A 23,449-nucleotide genomic window follows, 5' to 3' on the forward strand; every position below is an offset into this window, starting at 1 on the left:
TGGCCCCTCCTCTCCCCACGCAGGACACAGCAACCCCACCTTCACTCACGCAGGACACGGTGGGCCGCCTCATACCAACCAGTTCGAAGATGACGCACCCCCTTTGATGCACGCACAGAGCTCCCCTTCATCTCACACATGACTCGAGCCCCTACCTCCTCACATGTAGGGTACGGGGAACCACCTCCTCTCCTGTTCGGCATGGGGGCCCCAACTTCTCCCAGGCATGGCTCAGGAGCCCTAACTCCTCCCACATAGGGCGTGGCCATCACACCTCCCCTCATGCAGGGCGCGACAGCCCCGCCTGCTCTAACGATGGTGGGGGGGTGCATTAGGTAAACCTCCTCTCACGCTGGGCAAGGAGCCATGCCTCCTCTCAAGCAGGGCGTTGTGGCCCCATCTCCTCTAACAGTGGGTGAGACTCATTGGCCCCACCTCCTTCCCCTATGGATTAGGGCCCCCACATCCTCCCATGCAGGGTACTGGGCCCCACCTCCTCTTCCATGGGCTATGGGGGCCCCACTTCCTCCCACGATTGGCTAAGGAGTCCTGGCTCCTCCCCCATAGGGCGTGGCCATCCCATCTCCCCACATGCAGGGCACGACAGCCCTACCTGCTCTAATGGTGAAGGGGTGCATAGGTTAAACCTCCTATCACTCTGGTCAAGGGGCCCTGCCCCCTCTCAAGCAAGGCGTTGTGACCCCGCCCCTTCTAACAGTGGGTGGGACGCATTGGCCCCTGCTCCTCTCACGCAGGGCACAGAGGGCCGCCTCCTGTCAAGCAGGGCGCAGGTGCGTCCTCTGCTCTCAGGCAGGGCATGGCAGCACCGCCTCCTGTGATGCAGGCATGGGGCCCCTCCTCTTCTGTGGGGTGGGGGTGCATTGGCCCCTCCTCCCGTCACACAGGACAAAACCACCCAACCTCCTCTCACGCAGGGCACGGAGGGTCGCCTCCTGTCAAGCACAGCGCAGGTGTCCAGCCTCCTGTCACGCAGGGCATGGCGACACCGCCTCCTTCGATGCAGGGCACGGGGCCCCTCCTCTTCTGTGGGGGAGGGCGCATTGGCCCCTCCTCTCCTCATGCAGGACACAGCAACCCCTCCTCCTCTCACGCAGGACAGGGAGGGCCGCCTCATATTAACCAGTTCGCAGGTGCCGTGCCTCCTCTGATGCAGGGCACATGGCTCGCCCTCCTCTCACACATGATTCGGGTCCCCACATCCTCATGCAGGATATGGGAAACCACCTCCTCTCCCGTCGGGAATGGGGGCCCCAATTCCTCCTAGGCATGGCTCAGGAGCCCCGGCTCCTCCCACATAGGGCGTGACTATCACACCTCCCCCCATGCAGGACGCGGCAGCCCCACCTGCTCCAACGGTGTTGAGAGTGCATTGGCTAAACCTCTCAATCAGGGCAAGAGGCACAGCTCGTCTCAAGCAGGGCATTGTGACCCACCTATTCTAACAGTGGGTGGGATGTGTTGGCCCCTTCCACCCTCACGCAGGGCACAGGCCACCCCCCACCTCTCACACAAGATTCGGGCCCTCACCTCCTCTCATGCAGGGTATGGGGCTCCACCTCCTCTTCCGCGGGGAATGGGGGCCCCACTTACTCCCAGGATTGGCTCAGGAACCCTGGCTCCTCTCCCATAGGGTGTGGCCATCCCACTTCCCCCACGCAGGGCACGACAGCCCCACCTGCTCTAACAGTGTTGAGAGTGCATTGCCGAAAACGCCTCTCCCTCTGGGCAAGGGTCCCTGTCTCCTCTCAAGCAGCGCGTTGTGGACCTGCCTCTTCTAACAGTGGGTTGCATGCGTTAGCCCAATCTGCCCTCATGCAGGGAACGGGTCCCCACTTCTCATGCAGGACATGGCAGCCCAACCAAGGCTCATCTGTTGGCTGTCCAACATTGTCTAAATTCCAGGGATGGGGACCGGCCTACACAGCAGGGCTCATCTGTGGGCTGTGTCAGGTTCCCTAAATCCCTTGGGGTCTGGCCTACAGACCAGGGCTCAACTGTTGGGATGTCCCAGATTCCCTAAATCCCTGGGGGGAGGGCACAGGCCTCCAGACCAGGGTTCATCTGTGGTATGTCCCAGGTTCCCTAAATCCCAGGGGGGCCTGGCCAATAGAACAGGGCTCATCTGTATGCTGTCCCAGGTTCCCTAAACCCTTGGGGGGACTGGCCTACAGACCAGGCCTCATCTGATGGCTGTCCCACGTTTCCTAAATCCCCAGGGGGGGTGTTCACTGGGCTACGAAACAGGGCTCATCTGTGCACTCTCTGAGGTTCCCTATGTCCCTGGAAGGGACTGGTATACACACCAGGGTTCATCTCTGGGCACTCCCAGGTTCCCAAAATCCCTGGGGGCCTGGCCTACAACCAGGGATCCTCTGTGGGCTGCTCCAGGTTCCCTAAATTACTGTGGGGGACAGGCCTACAGACCAGGGTCATTTGTGGGCTGTCCCAGGTTGCCTAAATTCAAGGGGGACAGGCCTACAGGCCAGGTCTCAGGTGTGGCCTGTCCCAGCTAGTGCAAACCACTTGAGGACTGATTTACACACCAGGGTTCATCTGTGGGCTATCCAATTTCCCTAATTCCCTGGGGCAGACTGGCCTACAGACCAGGGCTCATCTGTGGGATGCCCAAGTTTACCTGAATCCCTGGGGGGACTGTCCCAAAGACCAGAGCTGTCCCAGGTGCCCTAAATCACTGGGGGCACAGGCCAACACACCAGGGCTCATCTGTGGTATGTCCTAGGTTCCCTGAATCCCTTGGGTACTGGCCTACACACCAGGGCTTAACTCTGAGATGTCCCAGGTTCCCTAAACCCCTGGGGGGACTGGCGTACAGACCAGGGCTCATCTTTGGGATTTCCTAGGTCTTTAAATACCTGGGAAGACTGATCTACAGAGCAGGGCTCCCCTGTGGGCTGTCCCAGGTTCCCTATATCGCTCAGGGGACTGGCCTACAGCCCAGGGCTCATCTGTGGCACATCCCTGATTCCCTAAACATCTAGGGAGGACAGGCCTATAAACCAGGGCTCATTTGTGGGATGTCCCAGGTTACCTAAATCACAGGGGGGGACTGGCGTACAGACAAAGGCTCAACTGTGGGATGTCCCAGGTTGCCCAAAGACCTTGGGGACTGATTTACAGACCAAGGCTCATCTGTGGGCTGGCCCAGTGCCCTAAATCCCTGGGGAAGACTGGGCTACTAACCAGGGCTCACCTGAGTGATGTCCCAGGTTCCCTAAATCTCTTGGGGGACTAGCCTACAGACTACAGCTATTCCAGGTTCCCAAAATACCTGGGGGCCTGGCCTACAACCAGGGCTCCTCTTTGGGATGTCCCAGGTTCCCTACATCCCTGGGGGTGACTTGTCTACATACCAAAGCTTATCTGTCAGGTGTCCCAAGTTGCTGAAATCACTGTGAGACTGTCTACAGACCAGGGCTCATATGTGGGCTGTCCCAGGTTCCCTAAATCCCTGTTGGGGAGTGGCCTACAAACCAGGGCTCTTCTGTGGGCTGTACCAAGTTCCCTAAATGACTGAGGGGACTGGCCTAAACATGAGGGCTCATCTGTGGGCTCTCTCAGGATCCCTAAATCCCTGGGGGGGAACTGGCCTAAAGAGCAGGCTCATCTGTGGTCTGTCCCTGGTTCCCTAAATCCCAGAGGAGGACAGGCCTATAAACCAGGGCTCATCTGTGTGATGTCCCAGATTCCCAAATCACAGGGGGAGACAGGTGTACAGACCAAGGCTCAATTGTGGGATGTCCCAGGTTGCCTAAATCCTTGGGGAACTGATTTACATACCAGGGCTCTCCTGTGGGCTGTCCCAGTGCCATAAATCCCTGGGAAAGACTGGGCTACAGAGCAGGGCTCATCTGAGGGATGTCCCAGGTTCCCTAAATCCCTGGGGGGACTGGGCTACAGACCAGGTCTCATCTGTGGGATTCCCCAAGTTCCCTAAATCACTGGGGGGGGTACTGGCTTACAGAGCAGAGCTCCTTTGTGGGTGGTCCCAGGTTTCCTAAATCCCTGGGGGAAAATAACCTACAGACCAGGGCTCATCTGTGAGAAGTCCCAGGTTCCCTGAATCCCTGGGGTACTTACCTACACACCAGGGATTAATTCTTAGATGTCCCAGGTTCCCTAAATCCCTGGGAGTTGGGCCTACAGACCACGTCTCATCTGCGAGATGTCCCATGACACTAAGTCCCTGGGGGGAACTGGCCTACAGACAAGGGCTCATTTGTGCACTGTACCAGGTTCCCTAAATCCAAGAGGGGGACTGGCCTACAGTCAGAGCTCATCTGTGGGCTGTCCTAGGTTCCCTAAATCCCAGGGGATGTGGTGTACAGACCAGGGCTAATATGTAGGCTGTCCCAGTTTCCCTAAATCCCAGGGGGGCCTGGTCTACACACCAGGGCTTAACTCTGGGATGTCCCAGGTTCCCTAAATCCCTTGTGGGACTGGCTTACATACCAGGGCTCAGCTGTGCGATGCCAGGGGTTCCCTAAATCCCTGGGGGTGACTGGTCTACAGACCAGGGCTCAAATGCGGGGTGTCCCAGGTTGCTGATATCACTGTGGGACTGTCTGCAGACCAGGGCTCATCTGTGGGCTGTCCCAGGTCCCCAGAATCCCTGGGGGTCTGGCCTACAGACCACGGCTCATCTGTGGGATGTCCCAGATTATCCATATCCCAAGGGGGACTGGCCTACAGACCAGGGCTCATCTGTGGGCTGTCCCAGGTTCCCTAAATCCCTGGGGAGACTGTCTATAGACCAGGGCTGAGTTGTGGGATGACCCAGGTTCCCTAAATCACTGGGGGGACTGGTCTACAGACCAGGGCTCATCTGTGGGATGTCCAACATTCCCTAAATAGCTGGGGAAACTGAACGACAAACTAGGGCTCCTCTGTGGGATGTCCAGGTTCCCTAAATCCCTGGGGAGACTGTCTATAGACCAAGGCTCCTCTGTGGCCTGTAGGAGGTTCCCTAAGTTCCAGGGGTGACTGATCTACAGACCAGAGCTCAGCTGTGGGCTGTCCCAGGTTCCCTAAATCCATGGTGGGACTTTTTATAGACCACGGCTGATATATGGGATGTTCCAGGTTCCCTAAATCCCAGGGGAGACTGGTCTACAAACCAGTGCTCATCTATTGGGATGTCCTAGGTTCCCTCAATCCTTTTGGTACAGGCGAACAGACCAGGGCTCAACAGTGGGATGTTCCATGTCCCTTAAATCCCTCAGGGGACTGACCTACATAAGGGCTTATCTGTGGGATGACCCAGGTTCCCTAAATCCCTGGAGGGGCCTGGCCTACAGACCAGGGCTCATCTGTGGGCTGTCCCAGGTCCCAAAATCCCTTAGGGTACTGGTCTAGAAACAAGGGCTAATCTGTAGGCTCTCCGAGGTTCCTTAAATCCCTGGGGGGGACTGGCCTACAAACCAGGGCTCATCTGAGGCCTGTCACAGGTTCCCTAAGTCCCTGGGTTGACTGGTCTACAGACCAGAGCTCATCTGTGTGGTGTCCCAGGTTCCTGCAATCGCTGGGGGACTGTCTACAGGCCACAACTCTTCTGTGGGCTCTTCCAAGTTGCCTAAATCCATGGAGGGATGGGCCTACAAACCAGGGATCATCTGTGGGATGTCCCATGTTCACTAAATCCCTTGAGGGACTGGTCTACAGACCAGGGCTCAACTGTGGACTGTCCCAGGTTCCCTGAATCCCTTAAGGGCCCTGGGCTATAGACCAGAGCTCATCTGTGGTCTGTCCAATGTTCCCTATATCCCAGGGGTGGGGACTGGCCTACAGAGCAGGGCTCATCTATGGGCTGTCCCAGGTTCCGCACATCCATGGAAGGGACTGTCCTACAGACCAGGGCTCATGTCTGGGCTGTACCAGGTTCCCTAAATCCCTGTGGGTGGTCTAGCCTATAGAACAGAGCTCATCTGTGGGATGTCCCAGGCTCCCTAAATCCAAGGGGCACCTGGTCTACAGACCAGGGCTTATCTGTACGCTGTCCCAGGTTCCCTCAATCCTCAGGAGGACTGGCCTACAGACATGGGCTCATTTGTGGGATGTGCCAGGTTCCCTAAATCCCTGAGGGGACTGGCCTACACACCAAGGCTCATCTGTGTGATGTGCCAGGTTCCCTGAATCCCTGGGGGCACAGACCTAAAGAACATGGCTCATCTGTTCCCTAAATCCCAGGGGGGACTGGCCTCCAAACCAGGGCTCATCTGTGGGATATCCCAGGGTCCCTGAATCCCTGAAGGGACTGGCCTACAGACCAGGGCTCATCTATTGGATGTCCCAGGTTCCCTACATCCCAAGGAGAACTGGCCTATATACCAAGGCTCATCTATGGGCTGTCCAAGATTCCCTAAATACTTAGGGAGTCTGACCTACACACCAGAGCTCATCTGTGGGCTGTCCTAGGTTCCCCAAATCCCTGAGGGGACTGTTTATAGACCAGGGCTCATTTATGGGATGTCCCAGGTTCCCCAAATCACTGGAGGGACTGACCTAAAGACAAGGGATCATCTGTGGGATGGTTCAAGGTTCAAAAAATACCTGGAGTAACTGGTCTACAAAGAAAGGCTCCTCTATGAGCTGTCCCAGGTTCTCTAAGTCCCTGGGTGACTGGTCTACAGACTAGGGCTCATCTGTGGGCTGTCCGAGGATCCCTAAGTCCCAGGAAGGGACTGTCCTACAGACCAGGGCTCATCTCTGGGCTGTATCATTTTCCCTAAATCCCTGGGGATACTGGCCTACAGACCAGATCTTATCTGTGGGATCTCCCAGGTTCCATAAATCCCTGTGGTGGACTGGCCTAAGAGCAGGGCTCCTCTGTGTGCTGTCCCAGGTTCCCTAAATTGCAGGGGGGTTAATGGCCTACAGACCAGGGCTCATCTGTGGGCTGTTTCAGGGTTCCTAAATCCCAGGGGACACCGGCCTACAGACCAAGGCTCATCTATGGGCTGTCCTAGGTTCCCTAAATACTTGGAGTGTCTGACCAACACACTAGAGCTCATCTGTGGAGTGTCTGAGCTTCCCCAAATCCCTCAGGGGACTGTCTACAGAGCAGGGCTCAACTCAGGGCTATCCCAATTTCCCTAAATCCCTGGGGGGACTGCCCTACAAACCAGGTGTCATCTGTGGGATGTCCCATGTTCCCTAAATCCCTTGAGGGACTGGTCTAAAGACCAGGGCTCATCTGTGGGCTGTCCCAGTTTCCGTAAATCCTTGGCAGTGGACTGAGCTACACACTAGAGCTAATCTCTGGGCTGTCCCAGGTTCCTTAAATCCCTGGGGGGACAGTTTATAGACCAGGGATCATTTGTGGGATGTCCCCAGTTCCCTAAATCCCTGGAGGCACTGTTTATAGACCATGGCTGATATGTGGGATGTTCCAGGTTCCCTGAATCCCAGGGGAGACTGGTCTACACACCGGGGCTCATCAGTGGGATGTCCCAGGTTTTCTAAATCCCAGGGGGTCTATTCTACAGACAAGGGCACATCTATGGGCTGTCACAGGTACCCTAAGTCCCTGGGGAGTACTGGTCTGCAGACCAGGGCTCATCTGCGGGCTGTACCAGGTTCCCTATATCCCTGGGGTTCTAGCCTACAGACCAGAGCTTATCTGTGGTATGTCCCAGGATCACTAAATCCCTTGGGAGTCTGGCCCACAGATCAGGACTAATGTGTGGGATGTCCCAGGTTCCCTAAATCCTGCGGGACTAGCCTAAAGAACAGAGCTGTCCCACATTCTTTAAATCCCTGGTGGGACTGGCCTACAGACCAGGGCTCATCTGTGGGATATCCCAAGTTCTCTACATCCCAAGGAGGACTGGCCTACACACCAGAGCTCATCAGTAGTATGTCTCAGGTTTTTTAAATCAGAGGGGGGAATGGGATTCCCTAAATCCCTGGGAGGGGCTGGCCTACAGACCAGGGCTCATCTGTGGGATGTCCCAGGTTCATAAATCCCTGGGCAGACTGGCACACAGACCAGAGCTCTCCCAGATTCCCTATATCCCTGGGGAGACTGGCCAACAGACCAGGGCTTATCTGTGGGATGTATCAGGTTTCCTAAATCACCTTGGCAGAACTGGCCCATGGACCAGGGTTCACGTGTGGGATGTCCCAGGTTGCCTAAATACCTGAGGTGCCTGGGCTACAGACCACAGATCTTCTGGGGACTCTCTCAGGAGTCCCAATTTGTGGTCGACTATGACAGCCACTTAGGTTACCTTAATGCATGTCTTTCTTCCTTTTCTGTAAGACATCGGGATCTTGCTTGGCAGGGCATCTAAGAAGGCTTTTTCTCATTGGCTCCTGGACATCCCAGGGTGGAGACAGGACTCAGTGATTAGCAGAGGGCCACTGGATTTCCTGGGCTCACCTGGAAGGGAGGAGCAGCCATTCCACATCTCTTTGTCGTTATCAGGTGTGGAGCATGTGTGATAGCCAGAGCCCCTGCTGCTGTGGGCCAGGAGGCTGTTCCAGCAGGAGCTGTGGGAGGCAGGAGGAAGGTGGTAGGAAACGAGGGTTGGCTCTCTCTGCCCACACAGGGTACCTCAGTGATTTCTGGACACATACAGGCTTCTGTCTCCCACCCTGAAGTTTCCCTCCTCTGAGCTCCCCGGAGCTCGCCCATCCGTAATGTGGCTACATCTACCCTATGTGCTGTACTGAGGTAGGCGAGTTGCATTAAAAACCTCAAAAACTGGGCCGGGCGCGGTGGCTCATGCTGGTAATCCTAGCACTCTGGGAGGCCAAGGCAGGTGCATCGCTTGAGGTCAGGAGTTCGAGACCAGCCTGAGCAAGAGTTAGACCCCGTCTCTACTAAAAATAGAAACAAATTAGCTGACCAACTAAAATATATATAGAAAAAATTAGCCGGGCATGGTGGTGCATGCCTGTAGTCCCAGCTACTCAGGAGCCTGAGGCAGTAGGATTGCTTAAGCTCAGGAGTTTGAGGTTGCTGTGAGCTAGGCTGACGCCACAGCACTCACTCTAGCCAGGGCAACAAAGTGACACTCTGTCTCCAAAAAAAAAAAAAAAAAAAAAAACTTCAAAAATGGTAGGTAAAACAGCTCCTCTCATGTTTTGTAGCAAAGTGTCTTCCCCAAACTACACTTGAATTCAGAAGAGCAACCTGCACGCAGCCCCAGGCCCATCACCTCACACAGTCCTGTGTCGCTGCAGGTGCCCTGGGCAAGGGAGCAGCCTGGGATGTGCAAGGGTGTGCACTCCATGGTTGAGAGTGGGGCCCCCCCCCGCCTCATGGTCACTCCCTGACAGACACCAGCAACCATGCCTGTGCAGACTCTGCACCAAGGTCACAGGTCACAGGTTGTCCTCACAGACTCCACCAACTGTGACTGCTCAGAGTCCAGGCCAGGGTCACAGGTCATCCTGACAGAAGCAATGGGCCCTGTTCAGAGTCCACGCCCAGGTCACAGGTCATCCGAAACTCAAATTCCAACCACAATGACATACCTACTCACATACGTTTGAAAGGCTGTTGTTAAAAAAAATTGAAGATATCTGTTGGCAAGGATATAGAAAACCTGGATACCCTTAAACACTACTTGGAAAAATATAAAATGGTACAGGCAGTGTGTAAACTAGTTGAATCTTCCCTCAAAAATTTACATGCAGAATTACCATAGCTCAACAATTCCATTCCAAGGTACATACTCCAAAGATTAGAAAACAAGTGTTCAAACAAGAACTTGTACATGAATATTTATAACAGCCCTGTTCACAATAGCTGAAAGGTGCAAACAACCCAAACGTCCGTCAACAGATGGATGGATAAGCAAAATTAGGTATATCATAACCTGATATATTATTCAGCCATAAAAAGGAAAGAGAAAACTGAAAGGGAGCAGCTGTATGGAACACAGTATGACAGTACCTCAAAAATGAAGCATGGAATTCACTTACAACACAGTGATTCCACTTCTGGGTATATACTGAAAAGAACTGAAAACAGGGACTTGAACACCCACGGTCATGGCAGCATTATTCACTGTGCCAAAAGGTGGAAGCAATACAAGTGTCCACTGACAGATGAGTAGAAAAATAAAATGTGGTCCATCCACACAATGAAATATAACTCAGCCTTAAAAATGAGGAAATTCTGACTTATGTAATGACATCATGCTAAGTGAAACAACCCAGGCACACAACGACAAATAGAGTATGCTCTACTTATGAAGTAGCTGGAGTAGTTCCCAGGGGCTGGGGGAAGTGAAAATACAAAGTGAGTGTTTAACGAGTACAGGGTTCCACTTGGGGCAAATGAAAGAAATTCTGGACATGGATGGTGGTGATGGTTACGCAACAATGTGCACATGGTTCAAGCCACTGAAGTGTGCACTTAAGAATGGTGAATGCTATAGGTATTTAATCATACAGAAAAAAGGAATGAAGTACTGATGTATATCACAACATGGATGAACCTCAAAAGCATCCTAAGTGAAAGAAATCAGACACAAAAGGCCACATATTATATGAGTCCATTTGTATGAAATGTCCAGAGCAGGCAAATCCATGGTGATGAAAAATAGATTAGTGCTTGCCAGGGACTTGGGGGACAGGGAAAGGAAAGTTACTTCGTAATGGGCTTTGAGTTTCCTTCAGAGGAAGAAAAAAAAATCTGTAACTATTAATAAATAGATGGTTGCACAACATGGGCAATGTATGACACTCCATTGAATTATATATTCACAAGTGGTAAAAATGGTGAAATTTTAAAAGGTGCTTTCCAATATTTATATACACTGTCCTAATATAGACTAGGACTTTATCACTTAACTGTATCGATTGGTGATGTAAACATAAGTGTGTAAACCTGAGATACCTTGCAACTGGTGGGCACGCACATGCACACACACACACACGGCTAGAGAATTACAGTATGGTAATATGTGGTTCAGTAAACTCTTATGAAATTTCCATGATCAATTGGGTCATTTGCCTTTCATTTCGCAGGGAGATTTAATTCTTCTTTACTAATTATCCCAAATATAAACTCTGTGTTTAGGTACTATTTCCTTGGTTTATATATAAATCAAAGGTGATTCTTACACACCATATATCAAATAATAATTTTGGGGGGGCGGCTGGGAGCGGTGGCTCACACCTATAACCCTAGCACTCTGGGAGGGTGAGGTGGGCGGATCGTTTGAGCTCAGGAGTTCGGGACCAGCCTGAGCAAGAGCAAGACCCCATCTCTACTAAAAATAGAAAGAGACTAGCTGGACAACTAAAAGTATATAGAAAAAATTAGCGGGGTATGGTAGCGCATGCCTGTAGTCCCAGATACTTGGGAGGCTGAGGCAGAAGGACAGCTTGAGCCCAGGAGTTTGAGGTTGCCATGAGCTAGGCTGATGCCATGGCACTCCAGCCTGGGCATCACAGCAAGACTCTGTCTCAAAAGAAAGAAAGAAATAAAGAAAAAAAGAAATTCTTTTGTCCTTTGAAAAATCTCATTATCCACTTTTTCTACTGTTAGATACCACAAACTGCTGTGACTTTAATGGTCTAGCTGGGCCAAGCCTTAGAAAATTTGCTAAGGGTATCCACTGTGTGGACAAGTTGATGGAACACGAATAAAATCCCTGAGACACCAAAAGCCTTCTGTGCACCTAAAAATGAAAGCAGAGTAGACTGCAGGCAGCTGGGGTAGACTGCATGGGAGAGGGTAGCAGGCAGGACCGCCCAGGGTCTGTAGGCCATGGCAGTCCTGTGCTGCTCTGGAAGAAGTGCTGCCCACACCCACCTTGGAGTTATCTCTGCTCTTTAGATCTGCCAAGGCTGGGAAACTGAGGGACAGTCTCAGAAACAGTTCCAGAAAAAGAAAACTGGAACCGAAGGGAAAGACACATTTTTCTCCCAGTTGGGGAAGGCGGTGAAGTGGGCCTGGTGGATTGGACTGTCAGGGAGAAAGGTGGATTTCCTGATTCAGGGTTAACGGTGATGACTTGGGAGCTTGTGGCTGCTGCTAAAAACACGGTAAAACACATGGGAGTACTTACCTTGATGTAGCAGACCTCACACAGCAATGACGCTGGAGACTCTGAAGGCAGGACACAGAGGACTTTGTGCTTTGACGGCACGTTCCCTGAAAGGATGAAATTCCCATAAGGAAACTACATTTATGAACAACCACCTGAACACCCTGCCAGTGAAACAGAGATGACAACGAAGTCCCTCACAGAGGCTGAGCCAGACCCACGTCCAGCTCAGAGTTTGATACCCCATTAGGGTGGAGAGGCCACCGCGTGGACGTCACACCTGTGGCCACCGCGTACTGGGTGTGGGGACCCCAGTGCGGTGGATACTGTGGGTTCCCCGTTTCCAAATGTCCACACGGAGCCCCTCCGGGTCTCTGAGGACTGGCCGCCCCTCAGCAGGTGGCTGCGGACAGGAAGGCAGTGCCCGTGGGGCTCGGACAGGAAGGTTGAACTCACCCTCGGGGCCTCACGTCCGAGTGAGGACAAGGAGGTCGCACTGGCTCTGGTCTGAGGCCAGGCCGGCAGGCAGCAGGGAACCGGCGCCAGCTGGGCGAGGCTAACATGGCGGCATTGCGTCCTCTCATGCCACGTGCAACCCCGCATGCAAAGCCGCGGGGCATGACGGGAGCTCCGCCCCCTGCCAGCCCGCACCGGCCCTGCAGCCCTCGGTGCTCATGGGGGGGGGACAGTGGAGAGCACTCCCTCCTGGCCTTGCTGGGGAACCAGTTAAATTCCGAGTTCAGCGTCTTCGGAGCCAGGATCTGGAAATTCAAACTCAGATGGGCTCACTGTCCTGTGTCTTTCAGAAAATCGGGGAGGCCCCTGGGAGGGGCCTGTGCTGAAAGGGCCCCACCTAAGAGGGGTCTCACGTGGGAGGGGGCTCACCTTTAAGGGTCTCATCAGAAAGGAGCCTCATGTAAAAGGGGCCTGTGCTGAAAGGGCCTCACCTAACGGGGACTCACCGTACAGGGACCTGCACTGAAAGTGTTCTCAGGTAAGCGGGTCTCACCTGAGAGGAGCCTCATCTGGGGGGGGGGGTCCTCAGCTGAAAGGGCCTCACCTGTAAGGGGCCTCTTCTCTTCTCAGAGGCCCCTCACCTGAGAGGCCCCTCAGGTGAAAGCAGCCTCAGCTGTGAGTGCTACTGACGTAGCTGACATAGCTACTGAGAGGACCTCACCTGAGCAGGCCTCACTGAGAGGCCTCACCTAAAGGAGCCTCATCGGAGAGGTGACTCACCTGAAAGAGGCCAAAGTTGAAGGGGCCTTACCTGAAAAGGACTGAAAGGGGCCTCACCTGACAGGGCCTCAGCTGGCGGGACCTAGCTAACAGGGCCTCACCTGAAAAGGACTTCACCGGACGGGGCCCCAGCTGAGAGCAGCCTCACCTGGGGGGACCTCAGCTGTAGGGCCTCACCTGAAACGGCCTTTCCTGAGACGGTCCGAAGGGTCCTTGGCATCGCAGACATCCGTGTGGCCATGGCAGACGCAGCAGCCGCCGATGCTGATGTCCTTGGTGCTGTAATAATACTGCACTGCAGGCCCCTGAGTGCCAGGGCCTCAGGTCCTGGCTGCCCCACATGCTAGACAGGGTGGGATCACCTGGTGCATGACTGTGGGGTCCCGCAGGGCCTTGCCCATGAGGTGACCCAGCAGTGTGTTGGTGCGCAGGAAACGTAGGCGGATGTTGGTGGCTTTGGTGAAGTTGCGCAGCAGTGGCGAAGTAGGAGTAGTTCATGGCCCCTGGGCACCCATTCACCAGGAACACCACGATCTGCAGAAGGTGTGGACGGTGAGGCCAGGTGTGGCCGCCAGGAGCAGACCTGCAGAACCCACCACCACGCTGTCCTCGGACTCACCTCGCCGTTCTCCAGGGACACTATGCGTGAGTACTCAGTGGTGCAGATGGTGTCGTCATCCCATGTGACCGCAGCCCAAACTGCTCCAGGAAGCCCCTCTTGGAGGCTGCAGGAAAGGGCTGGAAAGGGAGTGCTGAGGCCACCAGAAAAGCCCGCAGGCCCAGAGGCGGGGCCCCTGGGCTCCCTGACTTCCCTGAGCCTTACCACCTGGAAGGCTGCCTCTTGGGCTGGTCACCTGAGCCTGAGCCCGGCCACCTCATCTTGAGGTGGGAATGCTGTGCCCTCGACGGGTCACCCAGCCAAGGCTCCACCAGCCAGCAGGACTTGGGGAAGAGGTCACTGAACCCTGCGGAGGGAGGAGCTCCTGCCCCACCAGCCATGCTGGACGTGCACAGCTGCACCAGCTCACCACCCACACCCCTGCACCCCTCTCCCTGGGACATGTCTAGAGAGCAGGTGTCTCCCGCTCCCCTTGGAGGACTGTCTTCATGTCCTTCCTTGGGGCAGTCCCCCACTGCCTGTCAGAGAACTGCCCCTCCTCCACTCTCGGGCCAGGGAGTTTTGGGGGACACGTGACCAGGCCGCCAAACTGGAGCATCCGCATCCTGCCAACCTGACCCGTCAGGGTGGCAGGTGGCCAAAGGCAGCCGGTGAGTGAGTTCCAGGACCCAGCTCTCCTGACACAGGCAGCTGAGCTGGGAGGAAGCCAGCTGGGAGCCACCAGGGACCTGTGTCACCACCACAGGGAGCTGTCAAACATGAAGGCAGCGCAGAGGGAGCCAGGAGATGGCACCGAGATTCCTGCCACCACCAGCCCCTGGGCCTAGCTGTGCTGAAAGTCGGGGGTGACCTGATGAATTCCCCTTTGCCTCTCGGTCTTCACACAGATGGTCCTGAACCACACAGGGGTTGGGCATGAGGGCCGGGCTGGTGACCGAGACCTCAAGAAGCCATGGTCACAGCAGCCCTGCTGCCCAAGTTTGCAAACTTGATGAGCACATAGGCCACGTGGAAAACCTGTGGGGACCGAGGATGTCAAGGTGCCCCTGCCAATCGGGAGGGCCACAGCAGGTGATGCAAGACACAGGTGCCCCACAGGGGCATATGTGGATTTGCCTGCCAGGGGCAGAAGGACCCAGGGGACAGGCCTGCACTGTGGACAGTGATGAAGATAGTTACCAGCCCTCTGAGAAACCCCCTCCCGAGTCTGGGGTGCGTTGGCCGGAAGCTCGGGGTCACACTGATCCTTCAGGCTCTGTGGCTGCAGACAGGTCTCACTGGGGGAGGTCCCAGGCAGTAGGCCTGGCCAAGGTGGAGACACAAACACATTCCAGTGTCCCCACAGCATGATGTCTGGCCAGGACAGGTGGCCAGACAGTGCCCCCACCACCAAGCAAGTCCAGCCCCCAGAACATCTGACAGTCAGTGCTGTCCCAGGACGGGCTCTGTCCTGTCACCCACTGACTGGCCCCCAGCCACTGAGTCCTGGGCCAGGTGGAATGAAGCAAGTTGGGACCCAGTGCTGCCATCAGAGCCCTGGGGGGAGACAGACTGGCAAATGGGCCCTTCTAGTGCTGAGCCAAGCTGGGAGGCCCCACTAGCCCAGGACTGGGGGCTGCAGCTTCCCTGTGGCCCTGGGCTCATAGGATAGCCCTGGCCCAAGGCAAAGGGAAACTGTTCCTCAAGATGCACCTGGAACCCCCAGGCCCCTCCCAAGGGGCCTGGGCCACCTCTCCTGCTTTCTCCCCATGTCGGCCCTGCCTGATCCCAGGGAGGTGCCTGTAGCCTTATTTCTCATTGTTCTAGCTGGAGGACCACATCTTGGGCCATCTCCTATGCCTGTGCCTGGGGCTTAGTAGGGTCATTCCTCAGCACAGCCTTCATAGGGCACTTTGGACACTGCCTCCGGGAAGCCCTCCCTGACTGCAGCCCATCCACCCCCCCCCCTCGGCCCTGGGCATCCCCTCGCTGGTCATCACTGCCCCAAATGGGCATCTGCACACACCCATGATTGTCCCGCTGGCCCCATGCCTGCATCCAAGGTGCACACGTGCCCATCAGCCCAACAGCGTATACTGGGCCCAGCTCGTCAGATCACCCAGGCCTGTTGGGACGAGCCCCTGAAGCAGCAGAGGCTCTTGAGGGCTGAGGGTTCTTCTGGGCTGGGGGCTGGGGGCTGGGGGTGAGCTCATGCTGCCACAGGTGCCCCCTAAAGCCCCCAGGGACTTAGCACTGGGCAGGTCCACCCCCACCCACCACAGTAGTGGCTCCCTGCGGGTGAGGGCTATAGCCTCCCAGGAGAGGTCTCTGGCCCCTGAAAACCGTCAAGGGTGACAGGCTGACCATGGAGTGGGGTAGGGGGGCACAGAGATCCTCCCAGGAGAGGGCGAGTGCCTTGGTGGGACCCCACCATCACACCCCTGGTGTGCATGTCCCATGTAGATGTCCCCACGTCCCATCCACTTGGGGGGCAGCTGGTCTCTAGGCTCAGCCCCCACATGACAATGAGGAGGGGGTGTAGTTTCCAGGGAGGGTGACAGGGCCCTACACACACACACACACTGCAGTGCAGGGAACAAAGGGGAAAAGGCCCCGGGGGCCTGCCGGGAGATCCCTCCATCTGCCCCCCATCTGCATAAGAACCCAGCTCCCAACAGGAGTGGGGGGCTCCCGACACAGGGCAGAATCTCAGCTGGCGCGGACCCCTGCTCACAGGTGGGCTCTGAGCTGCCCACCAGGCCTCTGAGGATGACTTCAGACCCCAGGGCCCCCCGGCACCTACTGCTCCAGGGGATTTCTCTGCGTAGGTGCTGCCGGGGACCTGGGGGTGCTGTTGGCCTATGGGTCTGCAGGAGAGAGTGGGGGTCCCTCCAGGGCTGCTCAAGGCCCGCAGTCACCCTTCCCAGACTGAGTTGGCTTGTGGCTGCTGTGCTGTCCCCTATTGAAGGACCACAGGCCCCTTATGGCTCCAGCCCTGGAGGGCCACAGGCTGCCCAGAGTCCAGGCAGGACAGGGTGCCAGGACCCCAAGACACACCAGGCCTGAGTCCTGCTGGGAAGTCTTGGCATTGCAGGGACACCGAGTGGAACCCAGCGTGGCCCCCAGGGGGTGGGGGCACAGCTTATTCACCCGCTGCCAGGCTCTGAGGTCATCCTCCCCTCCCCCATGGGTGAGGACAGAGGGACCAGCACTGTCCGGCCAGGCAGGGCTTCCAGTGTCTTCGGGAACCAACCCTACACCCAGCCCCACACCTTGGGCTCAGCAGACCCCTGTGGGCCCAATGCAGAGGCACTCCAGGAAGCCCGCACGCTGGGGCAGGGACACAGCCTGTTCCTGGGGAACTGGCAGCACAGCCCCCCGCCAAAGTCTCCCCAGGAGAAGGAAGGACCCCGCGGGCCCTGGGACCTGCCCCTGTCTTTTCCTGAGCACTGGGAAGGCTGCACCCTCCGATGGCCCTCCCCTCGCCTTTCCTGCAGGCTGGTGGCATTTTTCCCAGCTGAGAGCACTGCACAAAAATTGACTGGCAGACACCGATCGATTGGCAGGGAAGGGCAGCCTGGAAACTTTGCCCCCACATTGCTGGGATCCCAGCATGGGAGTACAAATACTTGTTAGAGTTCTTGCTTTCACTTCTTTTGGGTATATACTCAGAAGTAGAATTGTTGGATTATATATTAATGCCATGTTAATGTTTTGAGCTACTGCCATATTATTTTCCACAGCAGTGGTGCTATCTCACATTACCACCAGCAATGCACAAAGCTTCCAGTTTCTCCATAACATTATTATCTTCTCTTTTTTGGGTAATAGCCATCCTAATGCGTATGAAGTGGTATCTCATAGTGTGTGTGTGTGTGTGTGTGTGTGTGCATGTGTGTGTGTGCATATGTGTGTGTGTGTGCATGTGTGTGTGTGTGTGTTTTGAGATGGGGTCTTGGTATGTTATCTACGCTGGTCTTGAGTTCCTGGGCTCAAGCAATCCTCCTGAGTAGCTAGGACTATAGGAGCACGCCACAGCGCCTGGCTTCTCATTGTGGTTTTGATTTTTGTTTTTTTTTTTTTTTTTTGAGACAGAGTCTCATTTTGTTGCCCAGGCTAGAGTGAGTGCTGTGGCGTTAGCCTAGCTCACAGCAACCTCAAACTCCTGGGCTTAAGCGATCCTACTGCCTCAGCCTCCCAAGTAGCTGGGACTAAAGGCATGTGCCACCATGCCCGGCTAATTTTTTTTCTATATATACTTTTAGTTGTCCAGATAATTTATTTCTATTTTTAGTAGAGATGGGGTCTCGCTCAGGCTGGTCTTGAACTCCTGACCTCGAGCGATCCACCTGCCTCGGCCTCCCAGAGGGCTAGGATTACAGGCGTGAGCCACGGCGCCCGGTCCTCATTGTGGTTTTGACTGCTTTTCCCTAATAAGTAGTAATATTGAACACCTTTTTGTGTGCTTATTGGCAATTTGTGTATCTTCTTTGGAGAAATATCTACTCAGATCCTTTGCCCATTTTTTATTTCGGTGATTTTCTTGTTGAGTTGTAGTTCTTTACACATTCTGAGTATCAATCCCTTATCAGATATATTTAAGTCATTCAATATGAAATGTCTGACTTTTTAATCAAAAGTATTGTTTATTATATCTTAAACAAGAAGTAGTACAATTAATCAAAGTATGTGCCTAAACTACTGACAAAGTTTTGCCATCTTAATGGTAGCTTCTTTATGCCAGCAACGAAGAAGCCTGGAGAGCGAATGGCAATGAAATCTCAAAAGGTGTTTTCCATAGCTTGTTGAGAATTGAGTATTTTTCCTCGCAAGATGTGGTCTAAACCCTGGAAGTGGTAGTCAGTTGGTACAAGGTCTGGTGAATATGGTGGATGACAGAGTCTCCAAGTCCAGCCTCTGTAGTTACAGCAGTGTTGTCTGTGCAATGTGTGGTTGAGCATTGTCTTGCAAGAGGACTGGCCTGTCTCTATCAACCAATATCACTGCTTAATTTCAAGCATCCTCATCATTTCATCCAATTGGCTGCAGTAGACATCCACTGTAATCCACTGACCAGGCTTCATGAAGCTGTAGTGGATAATACCAGCGCTGGACACCAAACAGGCACCATTAGCTTTTTTTGATGAATATTCAGTTTTGGACTGTGTTTTGGCACTGCATCTTTATCCAACCATTGTGCCAAATGCTTGCAATTGTCAAAAATAATACATTTTTCATCACACATAACAATATGGTGTAAAAATGGCTCATCTTTATGTTGTGACAGTAAAGAAAAGCAAGCTTTGGGATGATTTCTCTCCTGACACTCATTTAATTCATGCAGAACCCATTTATCGAGCTTCTTTACCTTGCCGATTTGTTTCAAATGATCCAATGCCACTGGAACAGTAATGATCCAATGCCACTGGAACAGTAACAGCAAACCTTGCTGCTGGCTCATTCACGCATCCATTGAGATTCATTCGTTTCCACTACAACTTTTAGCTCGTCATTATCCATCTTGGTCTCAAGTTGCCCACGTGGCTCATTAGCAAGTCCTAAGAAATTTGAGTTGGTCTTTATTATACAAAGAAAGTAGGAGAAAGGGTATTACAAGAAACTTCTTATGGACATATTTTAGAGTAGGACTATACTTGTTTTTCACATATAGGATTTATAAAGTTTTACATACTCAAATTTATCACTCTCTGTGTGTGTGTGATTTTTTTCTCCATTGCTTTAGGGCTTTGGATATTCTTCTCCATGCTCAATCTTACAAACAGGTGCCTATATTTTGTTATAGCTTTTGAAAAAAATCTTGCGTTTTTACAGTTGTATTACTTAAGTGATTTGGACTTTGTAAAAAGAGTGTAGTGTAATGTAAGGATATATTTAATTTTTACAGAGACAAATTTTCCACTCCAGTTTGTTGACTAATCCATGCTTTCTCTATTTATATAACATTTCTCAATGCAGAATCTGGAGAAGTGGTATACTGGTCAGGTGTTATGAAACAGAGAGAGTGTTCATTGGGGCAAGGAAGAATTTGGAGGGCCATGCCTGGGGGTCCTTCCCTAGGTGGTCCCAGCTCTGAAACTAGTTGATGAAAAACCACACCTCATGCCCCATTACTCTCCCTTTCCCTTCCTTCCCCTCACCACCGTAGTCCCTTGCCCTCTCTTCACAATCTAGTAGATAAATTCATAAATTCAACCTAATCCGAATTAGGTTGCATGGAAATAACTCTTTTGGTCTTCTGGACTTCCCCCCAACCTCCAGCCACTGGCCACCTGACCCACACACACATTCACTCAGCTGAAGGACAAAAGAGATAAATAGAACCATTGTAAAGGGAAAACAGAGCCAAGGGTTAAATGTTAGGCAAAACCATTTAGAAATTCATAGATAAGTTACCTAATTTACATTAGGTTGAATGAGAGATGGTATGTGGGTACAAAAATTGAAATGATGCCCACAAAGTATAAGAGGAGAAAAATGTGCAGTTATGCAGCCACTACTTTCCTACACATATATGATGCTGTCTTACTCGAGTGGTCTCTGTGAAATATTAATATATAGAACCATACAGTCCTCTATTTTATAAATTAAATACCAGACTTAAAAAAAAAAGGCAATTCACTTAAAGCTTTTCATTGTTGGAAGTCCAATGTTCAAACCAGTTATGGCTTGCTTTTCTTCTCACATTCTTTAACCTCTCTACTAAATTTTAATGGCATATATTTATCCTTAAAATCAAAATAAGTTAAAATTATTTTGTAATGGTCTTTGAGATAGACAAAAACTCTGGGATGTATGAGAAAAAGGGCTGTGAATGGTTTGAAAGATCATGTTTGACTGATGTACATCATAGACTTATTCAAGTACCACCTGTTTCTAAGTTCTAACTTAATCTTAGAGACCAGCAATGAAAGCTAATTGATAAATTGGATTAGATTCCCAAAATTTCTAGAACAGTCTCTTTCTGATGATTCTCAGGTATAGTGGTCCCCCCTTAAGCTGTGGGGGTTCCAAGACCCCCTGTGGACGCCTGAAACCAGGATACTATCAAACGTTACTTATACTATGATTTTTTCCTACACATACATGTTTATGATAAAGTTTAATTCATAGATTAGGCACAATAAGAGATTTACAACAATAATAATAAAATGGAAGAGTTATAACAAAATACTATAACAAAAGTTATGTGACTTTGGTCTCTCTCAAAATATCTTACTGTACTGTACTCGCCTATTTTCAGACCTCACTTGACTGCTGGTAACTGAAACTAAGTATAGGTGCACGTGCCCACTGATGACGAGAGCAAGACGTCTTAGCCGAAACGTCTTCCTTCCAAACTCCTGGGAGAAAAGACAAGAGGGAAAATATGCGAGCATTATAAAAGTATGCCTATCGCTGATACTTTCTTAAACCACAGGTGTGCGGGATCTCCTCCCGTTAGATGTCAGATGCAGACTGACTGACTGACAGACAACCTACTTGGAACGCAAATTTGCGGTGCTCTTGCCAAATTGGCAAGGGCTGGTCCTGTTCTTGTCCAGGTGCTGTTTGCCTGTGCACAGAACGGGAGTGCAGCACCTGTCTGCAATTCCTCCTGACGATGGATTAAAAAGATGCTAGAAGCAGGTGGCCGGTTTTGAGGCCGCAGAACCAGTGGCGCTTGGACCGCGGAGCCGGCTGCCCCTCGGCGCGCGTGCGGACGGAGGGCGCCTGCGGCTGCGCGGGAACGCGCTGAAGCGCTGCGGGCAGCGCGCGGGAGCCGGGACGGAGCGGAGGTAGGAGCAGCACGCGGGGCTCCGGCGGGCACAGCCCGTCCCGGCGGCAGGGACGGGCGGCCCGCGGGGACGCCAACTTTCCCGGCGACAGCTCCGAACTTCCCGCCTGGCCGCGGCCGCCGCTCGCCAAGACACACAGGAAGTGCGGGCGCGCAGCCAACATGGCGCCCCCCGCGCCCGCCCGGCGCCGGCTCAGGCCCCAGAGGCGCCGGGCGGCGGGAACTGGCGGCTCCGGAGGGAGGGCCGGGCGTGGCGGTGGCGGAGCCGGAGGATAATGGTGGGGAAAGCTCGGCGGCGCGGGGCGGAGGCCCGGGAGGACGGCGCGGGGCCTGGTCAGGCCGGGAAGCCGTGGAGTCGCGTGAGCACGCCCGCCGGGCCCCGCGCCGCCTGCCCGGCCAGGCCTCGGACCGTGTGCGGTGGGGCTGGTGGCAGCGCGGGCCCGGCGTGTGGACGGCGGAGAGGAGAGGACGCTTCGCAGTCTCCGGGCGCCGTGGGCGGTGGGAGCCGCGGTGCAGGGTCGGGCCGAGGCCAGGCGGGGGTCCGTGCCTGTCCCGGGGGCTGCGGGCGACCCCGGAGATGAGGCCGCCGCTGCCTCAACCGGTCCTCGCGGGCCTCCGGGACTGTCCCGTGGGGTCCGCCGCCCTCCTCCCGCCGGAGCTCTGGGGAGAAGCTGCCGGGCCGCGCTGGGACGAGGGGGCTCCTTGGGGGAGGCCGGGCCGCGAACTATCCTTTGCTCTGTTCTCCCTCGCGGTTTTCTTCAGAGCCAGGCTGTGGAGGCGCTTTGCGGTGTGTGCACAGCACCTGGTGTTTTACACGGCGTCCTACGCGGGGTTGTATGTGGTGTGTACTCAGAGTCATGCTGTGTGTACATGGCATCCTTGTCCTTAAGCTGTGTATGCAGTACGGAGTGTCATATAGAGTATTACACAGTACCCAATGCCATATACAGTGTGTACATAGTACCTAGCGTTCTGTACTGTGTGTACACACTGTCCTTGTCACGCTGTGTATGCAAGCGCTACCGGTTGTCTCATACAGTGTATACAAAGTTCCACAGGCAGAAAATTAATGTTTACTTGTTTACTTTTAAACTGAGAAGCAGAGTAGTATCAGCTTACTAATAATGGAACGTTTAAACTTTTCAGATTTTGGGGTCATTGGTTCTAATTAATGGTTTGAAGTTATCAGAGAGAGAATGTTGGTTGTACTTTAAAAGTTTAAAGGTTTGAGTGCTTTCTGGTAGGCAAGGTCATATTTGTAATTCTTCTGAATGTCTGATTTGTACAGGCAGGAGATAAAATATGATTTTCTGTACAGGCATATTATTTTACTTGTCTTTGACTAATTGATGCAGATTACATTACAGTCGTTATTTTTGGTTGACTCATCTTTATAAGATGAACAGGATACAGAATCAGATCAGAAGATATAGTTTGTAATTATGACAGAATCAAAATATTTTTCTTATTTAAGTATGTGATTATGAGGATTTCTGTATTTTACAATGTCTTTGTTTTCTGTAGAAATTGCTGATGTGAAAACTGAATCTCCCTTTTACATTCTCTAAATTGGGCACCTTATTTTTGCAATTACCATGTGTGAGGTATTTAAATAAGCACACATGTCCTTCCAGCTTTACAAAGAAAAATCAATTAAAATGTTAAAATTTAGCTCTTTAGTTCATACTAAACATTCCTCGGATGTGGTTATGTTGGTGCTTTGAATAGATATCATCTTGCATGCTTCAGTAAATGACATATGTTTGTTTGAACTCT

At 53.1% G+C, this 23,449-nt stretch overlaps 1 long non-coding RNA gene across 2 annotated transcripts in view; it reads left to right on the forward strand.

The window, feature by feature from the left end:
• Window positions 1–21,565: 21,565 nt before the first annotated feature.
• The window catches only part of LOC123640732, a 28,689-nt gene continuing 26,805 nt past the window's right edge, over window positions 21,566–23,449 (forward strand). The window contains exon 1 of one of the 2 annotated variants that reach the window (XR_006736033.1): window positions 21,566–21,674. This is a non-coding gene — a long non-coding RNA (uncharacterized LOC123640732). The remainder of the gene's footprint in view (window positions 21,675–23,449) is intronic. The other variant, XR_006736032.1, reaches the window with a different exon arrangement.

Source organism: Lemur catta, chromosome 6, assembly GCF_020740605.2.
Source record: "Lemur catta isolate mLemCat1 chromosome 6, mLemCat1.pri, whole genome shotgun sequence".
Lineage (NCBI taxonomy): Eukaryota > Metazoa > Chordata > Mammalia > Primates > Lemuridae > Lemur > Lemur catta.